The sequence below is a fragment of the Canis aureus genome, chromosome 24 (genome assembly GCF_053574225.1).
Source record: "Canis aureus isolate CA01 chromosome 24, VMU_Caureus_v.1.0, whole genome shotgun sequence".
NCBI classification, from domain to species: Eukaryota; Metazoa; Chordata; class Mammalia; order Carnivora; family Canidae; genus Canis; species Canis aureus.
Genome location: NC_135634.1, coordinates 36,043,819 through 36,066,559, shown reverse-complemented (window position 1 = coordinate 36,066,559; position 22,741 = coordinate 36,043,819). Strand labels below are relative to the sequence as shown.

General features: G+C 42.6%; 1 protein-coding gene and 1 long non-coding RNA gene across 7 annotated transcripts in view; one reads left to right on the top strand and one right to left on the bottom strand.

Annotated features, from left to right (window-relative positions):
- Positions 1-472: 472 nt before the first annotated feature.
- On the bottom strand, positions 473-21,752 carry LOC144296057 (uncharacterized). 2 transcript variants are annotated; one of them, XR_013363180.1, is made up of 5 exons: positions 21,663-21,752; positions 21,385-21,572; positions 20,268-20,365; positions 3,992-4,127; positions 473-800 (listed from the first exon to the last, which is right to left on the bottom strand). It is a non-coding gene; the product is annotated as an uncharacterized LOC144296057 (long non-coding RNA). The 2 variants fall into 2 exon arrangements; XR_013363181.1 differs by lacking the exon at positions 3,992-4,127.
- A 139-nt stretch (positions 21,753-21,891) lies between these two features.
- The window catches only part of PIWIL2 (piwi like RNA-mediated gene silencing 2), a 76,405-nt gene continuing 75,555 nt past the window's right edge, over positions 21,892-22,741 (top strand). For 4 of the 5 annotated variants that reach the window (XM_077868902.1, XM_077868899.1, XM_077868904.1 and 1 more), the window contains exon 1: positions 21,892-22,030. The gene's annotated coding sequence lies outside the window, so the exon portion shown is untranslated. Of the gene's footprint in view, positions 22,078-22,741 lie in introns of all 5 variants that reach the window. The other variant, XM_077868900.1, reaches the window with a different exon arrangement.

Here is a 22,741-nt window from a genome sequence, read left to right as displayed (position 1 = left end):
ATGAGTGTCCAGAGCCATAGCAGGAAGCAAAGTAGATAGCAGTCAAGGAACTTTCTCCTCATTGTGCTCTCAGGGAGGAATATCCTTCAGAAGCCCAAAGAGACTTGCCTCTGTGTCTCTTTGACAGAGCTAGATATAATATTGTCTTATGTGCTTTATCTTAAAAATATATACTGTTCTTTGTTAATAAGCATCTTGTACTTAAGATCTGTCTGAGCTAGGTGAATGAATTAAAGACAAGGTCTTTTATCCTAGACCTAACCCCATGGTCCAGTTGAATTGATCACTTACCACTTGGCTCTTTAAAGGAAAAGATGCTTATTTCTTAGGTCTTATGCATGATATAAAAAAATGACATCCACTGCCTGTTCCTCCTTTGCTCCCACCCCCATCCTAGTGCAGGACATTCACAGTAGGGGCATTTCCCCCTCTTCAGATCGCTGTAGCTAGTGACAGACGTGGTATTAAGAGCTCCTCAGATATGATTCAGCTGTCAAAGTTCCACCAATAGAGGGTAGAGACGGGAGAGTGGTTGGGTCTCAGGGGCATCCTCGAAAAAAATGGAGCGAGAATGCCAACTCTAGTAACTCCTTGTGTGGCCAACTTCTGACTTAGCTTCTCTGAAGCATTTCTTTTGTTCCCTTGTATTGGAGCAGTCACTGGTCCAACTCCCCAAGAACTGAGGCAGGGGCTAGGCTTTCTTCTGTTTGGCTCATTTACATCTAAGACCCAGTCAGAAAAAAAATGCAGTCTCGATCATCATTGGTCTGACAACTGTATCTTGTGTATTTTTCAGTGTTCTGTGGAAAAATTAAAACCATTCCAATTCTAAGCAGAAAAGTTTAATACAGGAAAATAAGTGTTTATAGACTCTTGGGAAAGCTGGAGGACTAAGTAATAGGTGGAGCCTCCAGGAATTGGGACACTAGAGAACTCCCACCAGAGGAGCTACAAGCTCTCCCATAGTTGGGTGGGTAGAGGATCCGGCTATGGAGCTGTTGAGTTACAGAACACTGCATAGCTGCAGCCCAGTGATAATGAAATCCCCAGTTTCAACTGCCTCTGGGGAACCCCAGAGCTAAAGACTGGACCCTAGGACACCTGAGGAAAAAACCCCACACACAGTGCCTCCTTGGTGCGAGGCATATTTTAACTTAGGATACATCAGTGACCAAAGAGGAAGATCTCTGTCATGACGGGAACTTTCATCTTAGTGAGGGGGACAGACAATAAGCCTAAGTAAGTTGCATGGTATTTAGAAGGTAACAGGTGCTTATGAATTTGTTTTGAAGATAGGGGGAGTCTAGTTAGGTCATCATGTCACAGTAAGATAAGGAAGTGAACTGGCAGGATCCATAGAGGGTGAGGACAGCTAGAATCAGGAAGGGCAGAGGCAAAGGAAACAGGTTGGAGGTTGGAGCCATAAACAGGAGAGAGAAGGGTAGCAGAGGAGGTATGCAGTGGGTGGTCCAGGTCAGCCAGGGCTTAGGACACTAAGAGGAGTTGGGCTGGATTCTAAGTAAAATGGTTGGCTGTCACAAGTGTTACCTGGGTTTTAAAGGCTTGCTTTAGCTGCCGTGTCAAGGCAAAGGTAGAAGCAGAGACACTAACTTGAAGGCTGCTACAGTCATCCAGCAACACATGTGGTGTGGACCAGAGTGGGAACAGCAGAGGTGCCAGAAAGTGCTTGGATTCTAAATTTCAAAGGTAGAGCCAGCTTGGTCTGCTGATAGACTAGAGGTGAGGTGTGAGGGAAAGAGAAGAGTCCAACCTCACAGCTTCAGCAGTAGGAAACTGCTGAAGTGGGAGGAAGGTGGCTGCACTTCCACTTTTCACATCTCAGTTCATGGAACCGAACTCCCATCCAGAACTCTGGCACTAGAGATTTGGGGAAATGTATTCCCTTCCTAATCCTAGTTAACAGGTGGCACTACTCACCACAGTTTAAGGTTCCAAAAGCTTTAATAAAAGCTTTCAGTGGGCAGCCTCAGTGGTGCAGCGGTTTGGCGCCGCCTGCAGCCTGGGGTGTGATCCTGACACCCAGGATCGAGTCCCATGTCGGGCTCTGCGTGGAGCCTGCTTCTCCCTCTGCCTATGTCTCTGCCTCTCTCTGTGTGTGTGTCTCTGTGAATGAATAAATGAAGTCTTTAAAAAAAATAAAAAATTAAAAAAAAAGCTTTCAGTGATCATGTTATGCTGTCAATCCAAAGCTAAAGTTCTGATTCATTCCTTCAAAACAGTTTATTCCAAAAACAAAACAAAAAAACAGTTTATTCCAAATGAAAACACAGTATGTAACACTAGCCATACTCCGTGTGGCTCTTAAACTTCTCCCCAGGGCAAGATAATCATAGAAAATCTTTTGGAAATGTCTCAATTATTTTCTTAGGATTCTTTATTAAATGGCTTTGCTGAGTCAGTTTTATGACTTTAAATTTTTTTTTTTTTAGGTTTTATTTGTTTACTTATTTGAGACAGAGAAAGAACACAAGCAGGGGCAGAGCCAGAAGGAGAGGCAGGCTCCCAGCTAAGCAGGGGGCCAGATGCTGGGCTCGATACCAGGACCCTGAGATCATGACCTGAGCCAAAGGCAGATGCTTAACCAACTGAGCCACCTAGGTACACTAGTTCTATGATGTTTTTAAGGGCTTTGATAGATACTGCCTTCCAGAATGCTCATACCTGTTCACACGCCCATCAACCATGTGTAAGAGTTGTTCATGCATTTATAAAGTTAAATGTATAATCAAAATTCTGTTTTACATTATATAAAAAAAGATGGTGAGTAGCAGATCTGACCCCTACTCAACAGGATAGAAAACTGATGTTCCCAGGAAGGGTTCTTCCCACGAAGAACGTGCTGTTCCCACAGTTGATTATGTGCTTCCCAAAAGTCAGTTGTGTTTTCCCCAGCTCATTTCTGCCAGTTATGTTCACTGCTGTAATTACATAACTCAAACATTCCATAAACTAATAAAATATGAGGGCTAAGAGAAAATATTTTTCATGAAAATAAGATAAATATGTAATTTAATCTTATATAAACTGATGAAATGTAAGTGCTAAAACAAAGTTCTCCTAAACCAAAGTAAACACGAAAGAGGAAAGGTGAGTCAATAAAAAAAAATACTTTTGAATTAAAGTGTTGGCAAGGAAGACCAAAAATGAGGGTAATTGTAAACATCCAGGGTACTTCTGCATTCACATGGCTTCACAAATTCCCTAAGGCCTTGCCATTGCATTCTGCTTTTGAAGAAATCGAAATGTGATCTTAGCCGTGTATTATGGGCATGTGTAGTTTCCGTGGAATGCTAATTAGTGGAACCCTACTCAAAGAAAAGGACTTGTCCCTACACCAAAAGACCAGTGGGTAAATATCCCATTTCTAAGTGTCAAGTTAAAATATTTGAAATAGCCATGTTTCTTTCATTAAAAATGTTCCCTCAAAGTATCAGTTAAAATTAGATTCAGGTATGAGAAATGGCTCTCCCCCTCCCCCCCAAAAAAGCAATTGTTTAAACAGACAGAATTTTATTTCTCTCTTGTAAAACTTTAAAGATGCACCGTCTGAGCTGGTATGGTAGCTCACTGCCACAAAGCCCTAAGGGCCTATGGTTCCTTCAGCCTATCTCCCTATGGTGCCTGGGTGTTCTAAGCAGAAGAGCAGAGCTCTAGTCATTGCATCCCCACCCCAGGCAACCAGATAAAAGAAAAGTTCATGCCCCCCCCCCTTGCAAAATGACAGGTATGTATATGTATCATATCTCCTTTTAGGGAGGTTCCTGGGAGCAGTCTCATAATATTGATGATTATATATCTTTGTCCAAAAAGTAGAGACATAGTCACCTCTGGGCTTAAAGGAGACCAAGTAATGTGGTCTTCATCTTGAATAAACATACGCCTTTCTAAGATTCAAGGTTCATGATCACGGAAGAAGGAAACAAGATATTGTGGAATGATGAGCAACTTCGGTCACATCTATTTAACTTACTGTAATAATAACTGAACAGGGAAACCTTGGGTGACTCAGTTGGTTAAGCATCCAATTCTTAGTCTCAGCTCAGGTCTTGATCTCATGGTCATAAATTCAAGCTCCATGCTGGGCTCCATGCTGGATGTGGAGTGCACTTAAAAAAAAAAAAATTATAACTGAATGGCTGCTAGTCCTAGTTGTGCCAGGGAAGAGCTTCCAAGGCACGTCACTTACGTAAGCAAACCCTCAATTGCGTGTGTGGATATCACATGTAGTCATTATAACTACTTCCTTGCATACAGTCTTTGTGCCCTTGCCCTTTCTCTCCTGTCTTATTAATTGGACAAAATCCCACTTTTAGGTAAATCTAAATCTCTGCCTATACTGCATTTCCGCTGAGAGCTTAAACTTGGCTGGAGAAACACCCAGCCAAAGCTGATGGTCTCATTTTAAGACCAATAGTCTACATTTTCCTTGTCTATTTACTTTTCCTCACTCCTGAGAGTGTACAGCTAACCCCTATTCCTGCGTCCTCAAACATGCAACACCTCTCCCCTTCTCACTCTTAGCTGACGACCCTGCTTCTTACTGCACTAAGAAAGTAGAAGCACTTAGAACACGTGTTCTCTCTACAGCATCCACAGGTCTATTTGCATCTGTGTCCAGGGGTACAGCCTCGCCTCCTGTTACTACGGATGGACTGTCTTGCCTCTCCCTGAGACCAGACCCTTCCCTGGGGCACTAGATTCCATCCCCTCTTCCCTATTCCAAGGATGTTGCTCCAGCAACGCCCCTAACACAGCACTCCAATTTTCTGCTCTATTAGATCAGTTTCACAGGATATATATAGGCTCTTATGATCCATCTTGAAAACAACAAATTTTCCTTCAAGGTCGAGTTGGCCTCTACTTAATCTTTTTCTCTGCTTCCCTTTGCAGTAAAATTTCTTGAGAGTTGTCTTTACTTGTCTCCAGTTGCTCTCATTCATTCCCTCTTGAACTCATTCCAAACAGCTCAAGGTCACCAGTGACGTCTTTACTGAACAATAGTAAATTTGCAATCCTTACTTGATGGAATCCGGAATTCATTACCACATGTGACACAGTTGAGCACTCCTTCCTTCCTTAAGTACCTTCTTTTCTTGGTTCGGGGTCACTACCCTCACATTGGACGTGCTCCTCATCCTTCCCAGTACTGCCCCATCTCCATACCTCCAAACCTTTAGAGGGTTTCTCCTGTCCTCTCATTCCCTCAGCAATCACATCTGGAATTGGCTTTAAACTCTCTCTGTTTATGACTTTCAATTTATTGTCGACAGTTGGATCTCTCCTGTCTCCCAGTCTTACATCCAACTGCCTACCCTCCCATCTCTTTTTGTATGTCAACTAGGCCCCTCAACCCTAAGCACCAATTTTGGGGAAATATAAGGAGCAAGAAACTTGTTAAAATAAGCCATGAGAGGGATCCCTGGGTGGCGCAGCGGTTTGGCGCCTGCCTTTGGCCCAGGGCGCAATCCTGGAGCCCCGGGATCGAATCCCACGTCAGGCTCCCAGTGCATGGAGCCTGCTTCTCCCTCTGCCTATGTCTCTGCCTCTCTCTCTCTCTCTGTCTCTGTGTGACTATCATAAATTAAAAAAAAAAAAAAAAAAAAAAAAAAAAGCCATGAGAGTCCAGCCAGCAAAGACTTGATTGTGTCTACAGGACAAATTACTCTGTTTCTTCAACAAACAAGTTGTAAGGGGTAAAAGGGAAGAATGAAGGAGGACCCTAGAGGTTAAAAAATTTTAAATGGAATGTCAATCAGTTATGTGATGTATCGATCTGATCTAATAGAGATTATGAGAACTGCAATAACTTCTCAAAACGAAGACTTCCTGCCCTAAGTAAAAATCTTGACCAAACTTCAGCATGGCTTCTAGCAGCTTAAGGCCTCACCCCCAGGACAACCCAGTCCTTCCTAAGTTCCTGTTCGGAAAAACTCAGAGCTGTCAAAAAAAAAAAAAAAAAAAAAATGCTATTTGTCGTAGCAAACACCTGACATCGACTCCACCTCATTTTCTTCGAGTACTCACTAAAAAGGGCTTGCAATTGTAAATCCTTCCTGGTCCCTTTGAGAGTTATGTATATCCTCTATAACTCCCAAATATCTGTCTCAAGAAAGCCATTTCTTTGAAGTCTAATCAGAAAGGAGAAGTCTTTGGTCTCCCTGTCTCTGGGAGGATAGAATCCTAACTTCCCTAACTGCCAGCTAGCTGACACTGCTGCCCTAATCACATTTACAGTGACCAACTCTTTGTAATTTTCAGCATGAGGCCCTGCTCTACCCCCCTGCCTCCATTCTCCCTTTAAAATGCCCTGTGGTCTCTTCACAAATCAGAATGGAGCTCAGCTCTTTCCTACTGTCAGTAGTTACCGAATAAAATCTGTTTTCACTGCTTTAATACCCAGCTTTATATTTGATTTTTTTTTAAGATTTTATTTATGTATTTTTGAGAGAGCACAAGAGGAAGAACAGAAGCAGAGGGGAAAGGGCAGAGGGAGGAAGAAAAGCAGGCTCCCGCTGAGCAGGGAGGACCTGAGCTAAAGGCAGGATCCCAGGACCCTGGGATCATGACCTGAGCTGAAGGCAGACACTTAACTGAGCCACCCAGATGCCCCTATCTTTGACATTTCTAACAAATGTGTTAAAAAAAAAAAAAAAAAAAAAAACTCATGAGGTAATCTTGTATACCTATATATTGACTAGATATGTGATAATATTAAATATTGTTAGTTTTTTTAAGCTATGATAATGGTGTTATGCTTCTGTTTTTCAAAATCTTACTTAAAAAGAATTTATCTGGAATGTTATCACTTCTCACCACACTTGCAGCATTATCACTCTTGACCAAACTAGCATCCTCTTTTGTGGGATTTTTATGACTGCCTCTTGAACAATCTGCTTGCCTCTGCACTGCACCCCCACCCTACCCCACCCTACCCCACCCCACCACCAGTCTGTTCTCAACACACAGCCAGAGAGATCCTGGTAAAATGTGCCATATCATGCTACATTTATTTCTACCTCATTCTGAGTTAAAGCCAAGTCTGTTCAACCTGCCAAGACCTCATGGATCCTCGCGTTTCCTCTGTGATCTCAATCAACTCCAGCTGCACAGGCCTTGCTACTTTTGAAACAAAGCTGGCAGACTCCAGCTTTAGGGTCTTGGTGTTATTTCGCCCCTGCCTAGAACCCACCTCCCTGGATCTCTTCACCTCCCATATCCTCAATCCTTCAGGTTGCTGAGACTAAGTAACCTTACCTCACTACAGAAATTAGCAAGGCCCCACCCCTGACACTCCCAGTGCCCCTTTTCCTGATTCCTTTTTTCCATAGCATCTACCACCCTCGGACATGTTTTTATTTCCCTTTTTTTTTTTTTTTTTTTTGGCCTGATACTCCCCCCTAGAACGTAAGCTATGTGACAGTAGAAACTGTTTTGTTCATTACTGTATCCCCAGAACTTGAAATAGTTCCTTGCGCATAACAGGCACCAAATGAATGTTTGTTGAAAGAAGGAAAAAATGGCTATTACTAATGTAGGTTGTATGTGCTAAAGAATTATTCCACATTTCTGAGCAATTGCAAGAAAGTACTTTGCAAGTCTCACTTCCTCCCAAGGGAAGAATGTCCCTCACTTTTCTGGAGAGAAGAAAGGATCTCATTGACCTTGTGGGCAGAGCTTTGGGCCAAGTCAATGTACTGTTCCAGTGGCTTTCACTACTGCGTGTGTAATTGGCATTTGTGTTTTCCATGAACGCACTGTGAATGCTCATAAATGTCCAAAGGGATTAGATCAATTGGGAATTCTGCATCAGAGAAGTGCTAGCATTTTGGGGACTCCACAACCTTATGACCCCTTTAAGCTAAAAGTCTCTCTGATTGATCAATTTCCTGATTGATCACTTTCCAGGGAGGCTGCCTCCACCAGGAGTTGCTTCCCTCCTGTGGCTAAGAGGTACACCTCTTTTGAAAAGCAGCTCTTAGTATCACTTGGGTTCTTGTCAGATCTGAACACCTGATAGTGCTAAAACACACTCCCATCGAGGCCTTGTGACTGTTATCCTGAGAGGGTAGGTTAACTTATTAGACTCAACAACTAATAATGTGGGAAGGGACCTGACGAGCCTCACTTGTCTGATGGAAATGGTATATTCAAGTCTGCAGCTGCCTGGCCTTGGTGGCATTTTCAGCTTTACATGAAGAAGAGGCAGCTCTCCCTTTGGAGGAAAGGTTATCCTCCACTCCATAGCTGAAGCAAAGCCATTTGCTCAGCAGGGCTCTCAATCCACAGAGCTTCCCCTAAATGCCTGGGTCCAGTGCGCTGATGGTCTGGCTCAGCTGAAACCCGTCGTGTCCACTGGGCTGCTGTGGCTGGTCAGCGTCGGTGCCAGATACGTGGAATGGAAAACAGATGTGCTCACTCCTCTCCGTGGTCAGAACTCAAAGCCATCCTCACAGCTCCAGCCAGTGCTCCCTGATGAACCTTGTTACATTTTTTTACTGCCTCTTGGGCCGTTGACAATGTCCTAGCTGTTTGGTCTGCCACTTGGAAAACTACAGACTGGCAGATTCTTCCCTCTTTGGGAGCATGAACCATGGAAACAAATCATGGCTACTGATGGAACTGTTTGGGTCACTCATGTACGTGCTCATGATGAGGGCCCATCATCTGAGACCAACCCAAGTCAAGCTGCAGATCCAGCCTGCATGGCTCAGATAGCCACTTTGCTGCCTGGACCCATCATTAAACCAGACACGCAGCACACCCACAGGCTTAGACTGGGCATTGGGTAAAGACTATTTCAGATGCACTGGCCATTACTGCATGCCAGGCCCGCCACTCATGATAAAAGTTGAACTGTTTGTCTCTTGGAAAGGGAGGCCCCCTTGCACAGGGTGAGGCAGTTGAGTCCATGGGACATTTGATCCCCTCCTGGGGCTACTGGTAGTGGCTCACCACTGTTGATCATTTTTCAGGCTGTAATATTGCCTCCATGTTGAGTCTAGCTCCTTGTAGCACTTGAAACTGTTTTTCTTGTATTTCTGGCTTTCCGGATATTTGCAGTCTGACCACGATGCATCTTTGACTGCAGTGGGCTGTCAAGCTGCTCAAGGTATTCGATGGACCTTCCTACTATCCACCATCCACAGGCGTCTGGGATTGTGGAGCCTTGGAATGCATTCTTCAAAAATCAACTCAAAATGATTTCTGACCCTTCCTCCATCAGCTCCTCCTGGTTCAGGTGTGTTAGTAAGGCAGTGTGGTCACTAAATTTGACTGTTTTAGAAAGCAATAATTTCTTCTTGGCCACTCCCTGATACTAATCAGGATGAAAAGGTGGCATGTTATACAGACCTGTTTTGAGAATTTAAGATTCCCTGGTACATGCAACGTTTCTTTCTTTCTCCCAAAGGCAACCCCAGCAGACCTGGTAGCTTCATCCTCTGCTGGCTGCCCAGACACAAGGGAGCCTATGAGATTCACATTTAATGCTGATTATCAAGTTTTTTAAAATATTAACTTGTGGGACACTTGGGTGGATCAGTGGTTTGAGTGCCTGCCTTTGGCTCGCGTTGATCCCAGGTTCCTGGGATCGAGTCCCACATTGGGCTCCCTGCATGGAGCCTGCTTCTCCTCCCTCTGCCTGTGTCTCTGCCTCTCTTTCTGTGTCTCTCATGAATAAATAAAATCTTAAAAATAAAATAAAAATATTAACTTGTTATACAGTTTATTAACATTTACACTATTAAGGAATATCAAGTATGACAATCTGATTTTGATTTTTCCCTCCAAGAATTTTGTGCCCCAAACTAAACAATTCTGTGTGAGACCCAGACCACCACACACCAGCATGCTGTAGTAGCAAGCCTATGGACCACCAGATAATATTTTAAATATTAAAGGGAAGCACAGTGATATTCGACATCTGAGGGAAACTGTGTGAACTACTAGTACAAGGTGGATTGTGCTTCCAACATGGGATATTATCCTATTAATAATGTCATAGTGGGATCCCTGGGTGGTGCAGCGGTTTGGCGCCTGCCTTTGAACCAGGGCGCGATCCTGGAGACCCGGGATCGAATCCCACATTGGGCTCCCGGTGCATGGAGCCTGCTTCTCCCTCTGCCTATGTCTCTGCCTCTCTCTCTTTCTCTCTCTGTGACTGTCATAAATAAATAAAAATAAAAAAAATAATGTCATAGCATTGCAAAGTTGGATTTTCTACAGTTGCTGTGATAAAAAGCACTTACTGGGTGAACATCAATGTGGAATCAACGAGCATGGCAGTACCCAGTCTGATGCCAAGGTTTGAGAACTCATACAGCACCTAGCACATCCCATTAGCAAGTAATGATAGTTACTTAAAAATAGAATAACAGGGGATCCCTGGGTGGCGCAGCGGTTTAGCGCCTGCCTTTGGCCCAGGGCGCGATCCTGGAGACCTGGGATCGAGTCCCACGTCGGGCTCCCGGTGCATGGAGCCTGCTTCTCCCTCTGCCTGTGTCTCTGCCTCTCTCTCTCACTGTGTGCCTATCATAAATAAATAAAATTTAAAAAAAAATAGAATAACAGTATTATTTTTCTTTCAATTTATGTGTATTATTTTTTCAAATGGCTATACAGCGGTGACAACATAAATATGTATTAAGATATCTGGACCTGATAAATTAATAATGGGATCGTTAGGTGTTTCCTTTGTCCCGAGTTGATGTGAAAGAAATTATTCAGGCACTAGGAACAGAACTGCTTAAATTTTTTAAAAACACCTTTGTCCCTCTTGTACTTGATCCTTCTGGACAAATGGTCTGGATGTGACAAATAGTAAGTTTATAGTTACTGGAATGGAACAGAGTGGAGGGAGAATAATGAATTAGGCACCAGGGAGGGAGCACTTCAGTCCCCTGGAAGGTGTAGGAGAGGGTAGGATGTTAATCATCTTTGTCTTCCAGAACTGCCTCTCGACCTTCCCCATAAAGGAAAGCACCCTGCTTCGTGCCACCTGTTGCAAGCCCTTGACACTGAACTGACTGCTGAGGTGGCCTTCTGTTCCATCACCATTCTCTTCCATCTTAGCTAGGGTCTATCAGAAAAAGCAGAAGCAGGTCCTAGTTTCTGCCCCTTCCACACAAAACACCCATCAGCACCTCTGGATATCACCATCATTCCCCTAGTCATTGATCAGTCATTTCATTGAATGGATGGACAAATGCCACTTGGTTGGTGGTGTAGACAGGTAAAGACTGACTGACCCCTAGCAGTCCTTCCAAAAACAAGGGCTAGACTCAATTCTTGGAAGAACACTAAGACCCAGAAGGATCACACAGAAGGATCACAATCCTGCGGGGAGGACACAGTGGAGATAGTGTCAACCCATACCCCTGACTGATATAGGGTCCTACTTGGGGGCCCAGCAATTGTTAAATCATGCTGGTTTTTTTTTTTTTTTTTTTTTTTTTTTTTTTTTTTTTCCAGGAGCACCATGAACACCTTTGGTACATGGAAGCCAGGCATTAACTTGCCTGCTTCTCCAAATCATGGTGACTTGCACTTTATGGTGAGTGATAAGACACCATAAGAACACCAGTAGATCATGTGGCTCTTAGATCTCTGCAGATTCCTTCAGAATGAGGCTATTCTTTATTACTTGGAGATAACTAGCTTGTTATTTGTATGGATTCTGTGGGGAGTTATCCTCACAATAGGAGTTGTCCTGTGAGAGGAAGTGCTATGAAATTTGTCTCTGAATTTAGCTGAAGTGATCAATGATACCACCTTGACCCTGGAAGGTATTCAGATCAGAACCCTGTCTTTCCAGTTCTTGACAAAAGTTCTGTTAGAATAGCACCTGCTACATAATAAACTCTATATGAATATTTGTTAAGCAACAAGTACATAAAACCAATAAAGCCTGTGATCTGTGTTATTCCAGTTTTCTCTAACCTTCCTGAATTTTTTTGGTTTGCTTGTTCAATTACTGAGAGATGTATATTGTCAACTTCCAGTTTGTTGGTGGATTTTTCTATTTCTCTTTGTGTTCATCAGTTCTTGTTTTACATATTTTGATGCTGTTATTAAGTGTATATAAATTGAGAATTGTTAAAACTCCAGAATCCTTCATCATTAATTGACCCACTTTTTCTCTAATAATACTTTTGCTTTAATAATACTTTTGCTTTAAAGTTATTTTGTGTGAAGTTGATACAGCAGCACCAACTTTTTTCTTTTTTTTTAGCATTTGACTTTCAGTCTTTCTCTATTATTATGTTTTATGTCAATCTCTAATATTAATCAAATGCTGTATCACTGGATTTTGTATTTTAAATCTAGCCTAATAATCTTTGCATTTGGAAAGTTAAGTTCATTTATATTTGTCATCATTACTAATACTGTTCGATTTATTTCTACCACGTATTTTGTGCCTTCTCTTTGTCCAGATTTTTCTGTGATTTATTTTTTTTCTTTCTTGACTTTTTGTTTGGATTGATTTTTTTCTCCTTTTTCCTCATACTTATTGGGAATTTATGCATTTTATTTCTTTCTTAAAATAGGACTAGCACATGATCCATAAGATCCAGCAATTCCATATACATACATATATATTATTCAAATATAAAAAAAGAAGTCCTGCCATTTGTGATGACATGGATGGAATTGGAGGGTATTATGCTAAATAAAATAAGTCAGACAGAGAAAGACAAATACCATACAATCTCACATGTGCAATCTAAAAAATAAGCAAAGGGCCTGGGTGGCTCATTTGGTTAACTGTCTACCTTCAGCTCAGGTCATGATCCCAGGATCCTGGGATTGAGCCCCACATCAGGCTCCCTGCTCATTGGAAAGTCTGCTTCTCCCTCTCCCTCTGCCACTTCCCCTGCTGTGCTCTCTCTCAAATAAATAAGTAAAATCTTTAAAAACAAACAAAATAGGCTCATAGATACAGAGAACAGATGTGATTGCCAGAGGCAGAGGGGTTGGTGGTTAGGAGAAATGGATGAAGGGTGTCAAAATGTACAAACTTCAAATTATCAAATAAATAAGTCATGGGATGTACAATATTCTGATTATAGTTAATAATACTGTATTGCATATTTGAAAGTTGCTAAGAAAGTAAATCTTAAGTTCTCATCACAAGAAAGAGAAATTATTTTTTGTGATTATGTAAGGTGACAAATGTTAATTAAACATTGTGTAATCATTTCAGTGTCTACAAATATCAAATCATTATGTTGTACACCTGAAATTAATATAATGTTTTATGTCAATTATACCCCAATTTTTAATTAAAATTTAAATTGTATGTTAATTATACTTCAATAAAAATATTATTATTATTATTTAAATATTTAATTTATTTATTCATGAGAGAGACACAGGCAGAGGGAGAAGCAGGCTCTCTGCAGGGAGCCTGATGTGGTACTTGATCCCGGTACCCCAGGATCATGCCCTGAGCTGAAGGGGATGGATGCTCAACTGCTGAGCTACCCTGGTGTCCCGTTATTTTTTTTTAGAGAGAGAGAGAGTATGCAGGGTAGGGGAGAAGTACAGAGGGAGAGAGAGAGAATCTTAAGCAGGCTCCATGCAGGATCTTATGACCCTGGGATCATGACGTGAGCCAAAATCAAGAGTCAAACACTTAACTGAGCCACCCAGGCACCCCCAATAAAAAATATTTTTTAAAATTTTAATATGCATACTTACAGAGTGCAGAATTATTATTACCCTCCTCCAGAATTTTATAATGCTTTCATTCTAATTACCTCTCTCTTGATTTATATGTTATTTTTCTTAACCTTCTGGCTCTACTTTTTTTTTTAAACTTCACTGTATTGGACCCCTCTATGCCTCATTACAGATCTCTCAGCTTTCTCTCTCCTTATATAGCCAGCTTTGTGGTGATCATCTCTGTGGGCACTCACCAGGTCTACACAGATTGAATCTGATAATGTCTAGCTTCAGGCTTGTCCTCTGCATCTCCTGCCTATCCTGAAGCATCTGTGTTGATGCCAAGAAATAGAAGAGCACGGAAACCATGGTGCACCTAGAATATATAAGGCTCTTTGAGGTGAGCCTTCAACCAAGGGAAAGGAGAGAATCAACGGATACGTGCATCCCACTTGCTTTCCCCGGGAACATTCTCCAGGATAAGTAGTCGCGATATGTACTTCATATGGTTTCTCAAATGGTCCTGAGTGATGGAGCAACCAGACCTTTGTAGCTGTGGCCAAATTAATCATATATCCTTGAATGAATTCTCCTACCCTACATCATTCCTACATCCCTCACTCTTGTTCCCTGGGATCACACACACACCAGTAAAATCCTTGCACTTAAACTTATCTTAGACTCTGCCTTCTGAGGAATCGATGTTGAGCTACCCACATTGTTATTACTATTTTATTTAGCCAAGTACTTTACTTATGATTCTTTTTTCATCTCAAATTTTTCCTCTGGGGTCATTTTTCTTCATTTTAGTGTTTTGTTGGAGGTAAATCGCTCTTTTATATTTGTCTCATGTTTAACTTTCTCTTGTTCTGGAAAGAAAATTTCACTAGGTATGCAATTTCTAGGTTGACAACGATTTGTTCTTGTTGTTTTCCTTTAACTTTTTGGGCTTGTGGTTATATTATACCACTGTCTTCCAGGCTTTTTCTATTGAGCCAATTTTCTTTCATTTGTAGGGAATGTGTTTTGTCTTTTTTATTTCTTTGCCGGGGGTTGGGGGTATGTGTTTCTTCTTAGATCTTTTCTTTGGCTTTGATATTGTGCAGTACAACTATGATGTTATGTGTAGATTTTTACTTTTCTGTTTGAGATTCCTTGGGCTTTCTGATTCTAAAGATTTGTATCCATCAATTCTGAAGAATTCTCAGCCATTTAACTCTTTATTCTCTTTCCTCTTTATTTTTTTTTTAAGATTTTATTTATTCATGAGAGACAGAGAGAGAGGCAGAGACACAGGCAGAGGGGGAAGCAGGCTCCATGTAGGGAGACCAATGTGGGACTCAATCCTGGGACTCCGGGATCATGCCCTGAGCTGAAGGCGGATGCTCAACCACTGAACCACCCAGGCATCCCTCTGCTTGTTTCCTAATGTGTATATTTTAAAACAGCTTTTTAAGGTGCATGTTACATATCATCAAATTGATCCTATTCAAGTTTACAATTCAATAATTTTTGGTAAATTTATCGAGTAGTACAGACATCACTATGAATCAATTTTAGAACATTTTCATCACCTTAATGAGATCCCTTAGGTCCATTAATACTTACTCCCAGCCGTAGGCAACTGCTATTCTACGCTCTACCTCTACCCATTCGTCTTTTCTAGACTTCTCATATAAATGGAATCATACAATATGTGGTGTGATTCACTTAATGTTTTTGAGGTTCATCCATGGCATATAGCATAGTTTGTTCCTTTTTACTGCTGAATTTATCCATTGTTTAGATATTCCACATTTTGTTTATCCATTCATTCACAAGCTGATGGATATTTAGGTTGTTTTTAAGGTCTGTTTCTCATCAGTAATGCTGCTAGGAACATTTGCATGCATGCTTTGTGTGGACATATGTTTTCATTTCTCTTAGGTAGTTACCAAGAAGTAGAATTTTTGATTCTTACAGTAATTTTTGTTAAAATTTTTGAGAAACTGCCAAATGTTTTCCTAAGTGACCACACCACTTTACATTCCCAGGAGCAATGTATTACAGCTCTGGTTTTGCCACATCTGTTTTGTGTCAGTCTTAGCCTATTGATAGTGGTGCTATCAGCTAGGAATGCCTGGGGGCACTCACCTGGCATTTATTGTACTACTTGTGGCAAGCCCCCACAGACATTTCCCTGACCAGAGCCAATGTTTTGACTGGACCAACCTTTATGGTTCTTAGGATTGTAAGACCCATCTCAGCAACAACCATTGGGGGACTTTGAAAAAAACCAAAGCTTATTACTCACAAATCCTGGAGGGTACACAGCATGCCTGAGGGCCACACAGCAAGGTCAAGAGAAGAGAAAGGAAGGAGAGAGATGGGGTAGGCGTGGGAACCTGGCATTCTGCCTTTATTAGGATCTAGGGTGGGGTGCTGGGGTTTTGTGGGTTTGCTCTTTATTTGATGAATTTAAAACATAGGAGTATGGGGTGTCTGGCTAGCTCAGTGGAGTGTGAGACTCTTGATCTCAGGGTTGTGAGTTTGAGCCCCACACTGGGTATAGAGATTACTTAAAATCTTAGGGGTGCCTGAGTGGCTCAATCAGTTAAGTGTCTGCCTTCAGCTCAGGTTATGATCCCAGGCTCCTGGGATCAAGCTCCACTTCAGGCTCCCTGGTCAGTGGGAATTCTGCTTCTCCCTCTCCCTCTGCCCCTCCCTCTGGCTTGTGCTCTCTCTCATTCACACTCTAAAATAAATAAATAAAATCTTTTTCATGGGGATCCCTGGGTGGCTCAGCAGTTTGGCACCTGCCTTTGGCCCAGGGCGCAGTCCTGGGGTCCCGGGATCGAGTCCCGCATCGGGCTCCTGGCACGGAGCCTGCTTCTCCCTCCTCCTGTGTCTCTGCCTCTCTCTCTCTATCATGAATTTAAAAAATAAAATCTTTTTCAAAAAATTAAAAAACAACAGAACAGAAGAGCAGAAAATAAGGTGTGGGAAGGGAAAAGTGGAGGCATTTAAGAAATCATAGTTCTACAATGTTTTCTTTTTAAAGATTTTACTTATTTATTCATGAGACACAGAAAGAGAGAGGCAGAGACATAGGCAGAGGGAGAAGCAGGCTCCATACAGGGAACCTAACGTGGAACTACATCCCAGTACTCCAGGACTACACCCTGAGCTGAAAGCAGATGCGCTTAACCGCTGAGCTACCCAGGTGTCCCTCCATAAGGCTTTCTAAAGGGGAACTTCATGGATGGAGTTGGCTGGCTCCTTACCTAGTTGTTTAGGTGGTAATATGTTTGTTTGAGAAGCATGTCTTTGAAATGGGCACCTCAACAATCAAAAGCTTAATGTCAGGCACTGCACTTACACTTCAACATCCTTGTTGACATTTATTATTGTATTAGTCAGCTAGAGCTGCCCTGGCAAAATACAAATAGGAGGGGTGGTGAGGGTGGTGCTTCTTTCATCCAGTCTATTTATTTCTCACAGATTTGGAGGTGTAGAAGTTTGCAATCAAGGGGCACCTGAGTGGCTGAGTAGGTTAAGCAGCCTGCTCTTGACTTTGGCCCAGGTCATGATCTCAGGGTCCTGGGATTGACCCCCATGCCAACTTTGTGCTCAGTGTCTGCTGGTGATTCTTTCTCTCCCTCTGCCCCTGCCCCCTCATGTGCTCTCTCTTTCTCAAATAACTCTTTTTAAAATTTATTTTTATTTTTTAGAAGAATTTTATTTTTTATTTATTTATTTATTTATTTATTTATTTATTTATGAATGAGAGAAAGAGAGAGTGCACACAGAGGGAAAGGGAGAAGCAGACTCCCCGCTGAGCAGAGACCTGGACACGGGGCTCCAACCCAGGACTCTGAGATCACGATCTGAGCCGAAGGCAGATGCTTAACCAACTGGGCCACTCAGGTGCTCCTCAAATAAATAAATACTTAAAAAAAAAAAAAAAAAAAGAAGGAAAGAAAAAAGTCCATGATCAAGGTGCTGGCAAACTCAGTTTCTGGTGGGAGCCTTCCTTGACTTATAGACAGCCACCTTCTTGCTGTGTCCTCACAGGGCCTTTCCTCTTTGCTCACATGGAGAGAAAAAAATATCTCTGGTGTCTCTTCCTCTTCTTAATCTTATCAGAATAGGGCCCCTATCCTTATGACTTCATTTAACCTTAATTACCTCTGTCCTGTCTCCAAATGCAGTGACATTCGGAGTCAGGCTTCAACATATGAATCTAGGGAGAGCAAAATTCAGTCCATAATTTCTGCCCTGTGGATTCCCAACATTTATGTCCTTCTCACAGGCAAAATACATTCACTTCATCTCAGTATCCCTCCCCCAAGGTTTTAACCCATTCTAGCATTAACCCCAGTCCAAAGTCTCATCAGGATATTATCTAATCAGATATAGGTGACAACTGATGTTTGATTCATATTCCTCTCCAGCTGTGAACCTTGAAGAAGAAACAGCTTTGCCTCCCAGGCTGTGGTGGGAGTGCCAGTCCTGATGATCTCTGAGCCACCTTTGGGGTTATTCTTCCCTCTTCTTAAAGGATAAAGCATGCTGAATAGCTCTATTGTCCTGTCTTCTAGAGTCCCAGAAATCCAAAAGCCTTCCTTTCATCCAGTCTCTTCCTTTTGGTCCAAACTGGCAGTGTCTCTGCTGGTATAATCCTATCTTTACTCCTAGCTTCTGCTGAGATAGCTGATTATCCCCATGGTTAATCATAGATAATCTCCTAATGGGGTGGATCATCTAGCTACACCCTTGATGTTCTCTCTAGAACAAGCTTTCTCATTTTTGCAATATGGATAGGTTGAGAACTTTCCAAGTCTTCAAGTTTTGGTTCCTTTTTGCTTAATTTTATCTTTTTAAAATCTCTTTCCTCTCACAACTTACTAGAAGCAGGAAGGAGAAGCCAGGTCTCACTTTCAACATTTTGCTTAGAAATCTCAACTAAATAAACAAGTTTATTGCTTATGAGTTCAACCTTCTATAAAATACTAGACCACAATTCAGCCAGGTTCTTTGCCACTTTATAACAAAGATCATCTTTCCTTCAGTTTCCATTAACATGGTCCTCATTTCATCTGAGAACTCACCAGAAGCACTTTTATTTTTTTTTTAAGATTTTATTTATTTATTCATGAGAGACACAGAGACATAGACAGAAGGAGAAGCAGGCTTCCTGAGGGAGCCCAATGTGGGACTCTATCCTGGGATGGGGATCACGCCCTGAGCCAAAGGCAGATACTCAACCACTGAGCCACCCAGGCGTCCTGCTGTCTTATTTATTATAGGCATTCTAGAGAATATGAAATGATATCTCATTGTGGTATTATTACACATCCCTAATGACTAATGATATTGAGCATATTTTCACGTGCTTGTTAGCCATTTGTATATCTTTTTTTTTCCATTGTATATCTTCTTAGGTAGAAGATCAGTTCAATTATTTACCCTCCACTTTTTTTTAAGTTTTTATTTATTTATTTGAGAGAGCAGGGGCAGGGGGAGGGAGAGGGGCAGAGGGAAAAGCAGAGCCTATCCTCGCTGAGCCTGGGATAGATAGGATTGTGACCTGAGCCCAAGGCAGACAACTGACTGAGCCACCCAGGCACCTCACCCTCCACTTTTTTATTGAGGTGTTTTATCTCCGAATTGAGCCTCATCTGTGATTTTTTATGTGCACTCACGTGTATTTTACATTTAAATTACAAATAACAAAAGAACAGTTCACCCATTTTATTGATCCTAACGTGTTTTGTGATTTATTCATTTTTCTTGTGAGCTCATATTTATGACATTGTTTATGGGAGGTTTGGGGCCAGGTTGAGGCCATATTTCTCCTTGGAGGATCTGTATTTACCTCTATCTGGACCCCAGAGGCACTACTGACATAGGTCTGCTTCCAATTAAATCCTCCCTGTAGTTTCTAGGCCAAATAGGCAATGTAATTTTCTGCCCTTGATCTTGATGTGGCTGTGGTGATTTTATTTTCTGAACAAAAATAATATGGAAATGTGGTCAGAATGGAAGTAGTTATGGGGACAAAGGGCCAGACTATTTGAAGTCATGACTGCCTGGGAAAATCCAGATTGCTTATAGTTACAGGGTCATCCTTACCCTGAGCTTTAAAGCCTGGTAGGGCCAAGTGGACAGAATTTGGCAGTATGAAAATATCATTCGTAATTTAATTTTAAATACTTAAAACAGTAGATGTATGCGTGCTGTTTTTAATCAGTATCCTAAAGATGGTTAATTAACAACTGAAGTACCCTGATTGGGAATAGAAACTCCTGGAGAGGTTGATTAGCTTTTTGAAAGATTCTAAGCAGATGCCCATACTTTAGAGAGCTTCAACCATCTTTATCACCACTCAGCACTGAGATCATATGGATTTTTCTTTGGTGAATAAGTAGTATTTATAATGTATGGATTAGCTAGAAACACTGTTCCGAGGCCACCTACTCTTGCATGACAAGATATAGAAAACTAGGGAAACCTAGATCCACCCTTTGTAAAGCATATTACCATTACTCTTCGTAATGGTGCTCTTGGTTTATATTCCAAAACTGACGGCCTCAGAACATTACCTGAGAATTACTGTTGTGAAGATCTTCTGAATCCTGCCCCGAAGATACTGTTTCCTGAGCATGGAATGAATCTTTCATGCAAAGTTTGGTCAAAATACCTAAAAGAACAGGGAACTGGGAATTTACCAAGGTTACAAAACAATTTGCATTACTTTTTTGGAGTGCACTTGCTACTGATGTTTGCATGGGCCACAAAATTCTGCCTACTATATACCTTAAAAGAACATAACATTGTAACATTGAAAGGTAGGAAGGTTGTAGAGTAGAAGAACTTAAAATGTAAAACAAATACATCCACAAAGAGTAAAGGTATATATTGTCAATTAGATCCCTGCTTTGTAAATCGTCCTGCTCCAATACTTTTCAAATACTATTCTTTTTTTTTTTTTTTTCAAATACTATTCTGATTTGAGGAGAGTCCTTGGATGTATGGATTAAAACAAGGTATGAGATATCTAAGGTTTGGAAAAGCCTTCTGTAGTGCAATTCCATGCAGAGCATTTACATGTCTCTATAGCATCTGCCATGGTTTCTTGAAGCTTGACCCCAACCACCTCCTAAATCCTGGAGTTGACAAGGGATGTAGTTATTTGCCAAAATATTTGGAAAGAGGGAGAGTTCTATTTCTTTGGGTGAAAATATTCTATAATTGAAAATTAACCACCAACACTTTTATATAGTTGGGAGAAAGCTTTTCTTGGTTTACAGATTCAGATATCAATAAATAATAACAGTGGGGACACCTGCGTGGCTGAGTGGTTGAGTGTCTGCCTTCAGCTCAGGGCATGATGCTAGAGTCCGGGGATCGAGTCCCACATCAGGCACTCTGCCATGGGGCCTGCTTCTCCCTCTGCCTGTATCTCTGCCTCTGTGTGTGTGTGTGTCTCATGAATAAATAAATAAAATTTTAAAAATTAAAAATAAATAAATAATAACAGTATGCAACATCTATTGCAGGCAATCCTTTCCTTGAGGTACATAATTCATATACATCATCTCATTAATATAAGTACATTTCCATACAACCCTAGGAATGGATGCTTTCATTCCTATTTTATATATAAAGAAAGTGAGGTGCAGAGATCACATAGGTATCTGAATGTAAACTCAAGCTTACCCTTGCCGAGTCTCTACCTATATTCCTATATCCTCTAGCTGGGATGGATGGGGCAAGTCCATTTCATGATGAGCGGGACACCTGGGTGGCTCAGCAGTGGTTGAGCGTCTGCCATTGGCTCAGGTTGTGATCCGGCTCCCTGCATGGAGCCTGCTTCTCTCTCTGCCTGTGTCTCTGCCTCTCTCTCTCTATCATGAATAAATAAATAAATAAATAAATAAATCTTAAAAAAAAACTTTTTTTTTTCATTATGAGCCAACTTTTCCTACTGGAGTTACCCGCAGAACAGAGTCGAGACCCTAGAAACAGCATTTAACGCTTAGGCTTACTCCTAACTTCCGGGCCCCCATTTCAAGCACTCTTTGAGGATGAACCCTCTATAGAACGAAGCTGCTAGAAAGGGAGCGGGCCTTTTCACAGACGAGCCAATGAGGTGGCTGCATCCCGTGAGTGGCATTTTGTCTGGCCAATGGGGTCAGCCCTCAAGGCCTCGCGAGAGGACCGGAAATTGGTCTGAAGCATGTGGGCCACTTGGCGTGCCGGGTGCTGTTGAGCGCCGTGTTCTCCCGGGACGCCGCGGAGCCGGGCGACGACTGGAGCCCGCCGTGTGGACCGGGCGGAGGTTTGGAAGGCCAGGGAGGCCCAGGTAGCCCAGTTGCAGGCCGAGTGGCGAGCGGGTCACCTTACGGCCCGGTGCGGACCGTCCTTCCCCACCCCCCTCCTCCTCACCCCTCACCTCAGGCGTGAGGGTCTGTGGACCCGGGGTGGGGCCGGGGCGGGGGCGGGAAGTCGTTATTTGAGGCCTGGTGTGTGGAGGAGCAGCGCAGGACCTGGAGAGAAGGTGGGAAGGTGGCGGCCCAGGGAGAGAGGCCCCGCCTGCTGGGTCTGAGTGAACGGGAGAGTGGTTTGGACGGGCACGGTGGGTGGGTGGGAGCCGCTGCAGGGCTGTTGGTTTGGGGGCTCGCCTTCGGGGTGGCGGGGGTGGGGGTGGGGCGGGGGTCGGATGTGCCTTGAGGGGCCTCCCTTGTGGTCAGGCCCGCGGGGCCCACGGCCCTCCTCCGTGGCACCTTCCAGGCAGCCAGCTTTAGGCTAACTAATCCAGAGGAGGAGGTGCACGTTAAGGGAGGGCCTTCTGGAGGAGGGGCCTGAATCCACAGAAGTGATGAGGGAGGAATGGAGAAAGGGGCCCCATGGCGGAGCTCCTCTAACTGGCAGGGGGTTACGGCGCCTCTCAGCATGCCCCAGGGCGACCTCGGATTCCTTGGGTGGTGCTGCGAAGAAGTGAGAGCAGAAAGGTCAGGCTAACCCAAAAGGAGTTGAAACAAACTCAAGGAGAGAACTCTTGTAGCCTTTAGGG